The sequence below is a fragment of the Enhydra lutris genome, unplaced genomic scaffold, assembly GCF_002288905.1.
Source record: "Enhydra lutris kenyoni isolate GAN:26980312 unplaced genomic scaffold, ASM228890v2 scaffoldscaffold3, whole genome shotgun sequence".
Classification (NCBI taxonomy): Eukaryota; Metazoa; Chordata; class Mammalia; order Carnivora; family Mustelidae; genus Enhydra; species Enhydra lutris.
In genome coordinates this window covers 52389050-52392499 of record NW_019154087.1, presented here as the reverse complement: position 1 = coordinate 52392499, position 3450 = coordinate 52389050, and the positions used below count along the sequence as shown (strand labels likewise).

At 37.1% G+C, this 3450-nt stretch overlaps 1 pseudogene; it reads left to right on the top strand.

Annotated features, from left to right (window-relative positions):
• Window positions 1–1436: 1436 nt before the first annotated feature.
• LOC111157955 lies at window positions 1437–2920 on the top strand (annotated as a pseudogene).
• Window positions 2921–3450: the final 530 nt, after the last annotated feature.

Here is a 3450-nt window from a genome sequence, read left to right as displayed (position 1 = left end):
ATTATCCTTACCCTATTTTTTTACTAAAACTCTTTTTTGGGAATACATTTTTATTTTTGAAACTTTGATAATTATTTTTTGTTGGCTTCTTGGAAAGAAAGTCCTAAAAGTAGTTTTAAAATAAAATGTTTGTGTATTCCATTTTACATGAAGTGTTCTAAAAATATTTTTTATCATTTTAAAATGAAAAAAAAAGGGTTTTTTTGTTTTTTTTCCTGTGTTTTTTTTTTAGAGCAGAGTGTGTATCTACACACACACACACACACACACACACACACAATTTTGTTCTGTAAAGGCCAAATAAGCAACTTAAAAGGAACTCTGATAAGAATATTTTCAATTTTTAGTGGTTGTACTGAGCTTTATTCTTCAGTTATGGATGCAGTATTGCTTTTAGTTTAAATTCTGGAATGTAGTTGGTACTCTCTGACACTTGGCCTATGTACTTGGCCTTTTCTTCCATAATAAATTTCTTTCAAAGTTTTTGTATCAAATTGGATGATTCTGACAGTTTCTAAGTGTATCTGGTCTAAACCTGTATTCACTGACTGTAGATTTATATGTAAGATGAATTTATATGCACTGAGCTCACTGTAAGACATTCTTGGGATAAATTATACTTACTACCTGATCTCCATGACCCCTAAGCCTAACCAGCAGACCTGAGCGGCACTCTGTATTTGAGAAAAAACTATCAGTTTAGAGAAATGTCCAAAAATTCTAATACTGGTTTATTTCTCTTTCCCTAGGGCCTGGTTACCCAGTTAAAAGAGTCTTGGTCCTTTTAGGAAAGGTTAGGAATGAGACTTATGGTATACATATTTGTAATGTGATTGGAAAATCTTCTGGAGATGGTATAACTTTCCCTTAGGAAGTGATGAATCTGTGAGCTTAGTCATGTTTGGGAATCATAGGACGGACCATTAATTTTCATAGCAAACAAAGATATGTCTGTTTGAAAGACCTCTAGTTTCAGCTGTATAGGTCAAGTAATCTCTAATTGCATTATCTAATTATTTTAGTTATTGATACCTAAGTATCACTTATCCACAGCCACAAATCTTTTTTAAACCTGAGACCTAATTTATTTCTGGCAATTATAAACTACTATTTGGCTTCTTGAAGTCTCATAGCATACCAATTCTAATAAAATCAAGGAATGAATATCAATGGTAGCATCTTTTGCCTTCTTTCTAGCCTTCAGTAGGTAGAAATCTCAATGCTAGTGCTTTCCTCATCAAGTTTTTCAATAGCATGATCCAAGGCATCTGTGGGGAGATATTTAAAGATATATGAAAAGGCACATGATAAATCTCCTCTAACATTCCTATCTCTCTAAACCATTTCATCCATTTCTTTGCATTAAAATAGACAATGTTTGAAGTCATTTGTGGCCATCCGAGTGGTCTGAAATGAGGTGTAAAGGCAGAGGGCAAATGGAAGCAGCTCTGGAGCAGCAACATCAGTATCATGAGTAGGAATGACTTATAGACATTATGGCCAAAGAGAGGCTAAGAAGTCCATGCTCTGGTACCAGATCAATTCTGACCACTGCATATGGGCCATGGAAGAGAGCTACATGGAAATCAGTAAAAACCTGTGGGATTTGGGATTTGTATGATGATAATAATGGGTTAAGGAAGGAAGAACTCAATGCCATTCAAGACCCAATGAATTTGCCAAATTTTATAGTAGACTAAAGCAAATAAAGGAATTCCACTGGAACCCAAATGAGATCTCTCTGCCAATGTCAGTGGAATCTGAGGACCTTCTGAAGGTTTGAGAGAATCCAAGTGAACAGGCATGGAACTTGGTGGAGTTCACAGATGAAGAGGGATATGGTCATTACCTTGTTATCCATGACTGTTAACCTCAAATACATTAACCTGAAGGTCTTGGGAGAGGCTTGATTATATCACATACTTGTCCATTTTTGACCAATTATTTGACATTCTTAGAGAGAGGAATAACATCAAATATGAGATACCTAGAGATGTTTCTTGACTACCTTCAAGATTACATGGATTGAGTGAAGCTGCTCCAATATCAGAATGGATTTTTAGGAAGATTTGTAATGAGTTTGAGAAGTAGGAGAATGGTGTCTTTCCTGGATGACCAAAAAGACAAATGGAGCCCTGACTCATGCTGGCACCCATTTTGACCTGTATGCATTCTTTTCTTGGGAAGAGTTGGCCTCCTTTAGTCTGCACAGATTAAAATCTGCTCTCTTAGCTTAAGGTATGAAGTGTGGTGGGACCCTAGAAGAGTGAGCCCAGAGGCTATTCAACACCAAAGGAAAGTCCCTGGAGTCACCTGACGTCTTGCTGCTTACCAAAAATCCCACCAAAAGTGAAATGAGACACTGAAAGGAATAAGGACGTTGCCTTCCTAGAAGCCTATATCTATGAATACATAGAGATTCTTGGGGAAGAGCATCATCTCCCTCATAAAAATGTACAAAACAAGGGGGCCAGGATAAGGGAATAGTGAGAAGTAGAAAAGTAGAGAGGCACAAGCAGATCAGTGTGAGTGAAGGTGAAGATGAGAAGTATGAGATCATTTACAACCCCCAAAACCTGCCCCTTGACTGGGATGGCAAACCCATTCCCTACTCTGTAGGTATAAGCTTCATGGTCTAAACTACAACTGTGAGATTTGTGGGAAGTATACCTACTGAGGTTAGGATGCCTTCCAACAACACTGTACTGAATGGCCATGCTCATGGCATGAGGCATTTGGGTATCCTAAACACTGCCCACTTTGCTAATGTGAAGTTGTCATCTCCCCATGGGCCTAGTTGAAACTTCAGAAGGCATCAGAATGATAGCAGCATGACACTGACAAAGAATATGAAGACTCCAGTGTGAATGTTGTGAATAAGAAGACCTCTGAGGATCTGAAAAGATGAGGACTGCTCTAGTATTCGAGGATGTATCTTAGCTTTGGGGCTTGCCCAGGCTTACCTAAAATCTGATTTTTCTGTTTCTCCCAACCAAATGTTCCTGAAGACTCTGCTGCTTGGTCTTATGGTCTAGCATGCATCTTGTAATAAAACAAGGCATGCTGGCAGGTTTCAGAGTTGGAATGTATATTTGTTTTGTTTTAAAAGATTCTGTCAGAAAATTTTTTTAAAAAATAAAATAAAATAGGTTGTGTTTGAGACCTCAGCTTCATTAGGAAATTCTATCAGAGTCTATTCGTAGTCAGCTAATCAAGCAAGGAGCTGGACAAATTACATATTGACTTAGTATTTTTTGTATGTGGACTCATGCTGATAAAGCACCACATATAAAATTATGTATCCCTTCTTATTCTTCTGAAAATTGGTGAAACTCATGCACACATCACAAGAATATTACAAACGTTAGATGAGTTAATATTTGTAAAGCTCTGATAAAAATGTCTGTCATACTATTGCTTGGCAACTGTTTGCTAACCAAAATTTTTAGA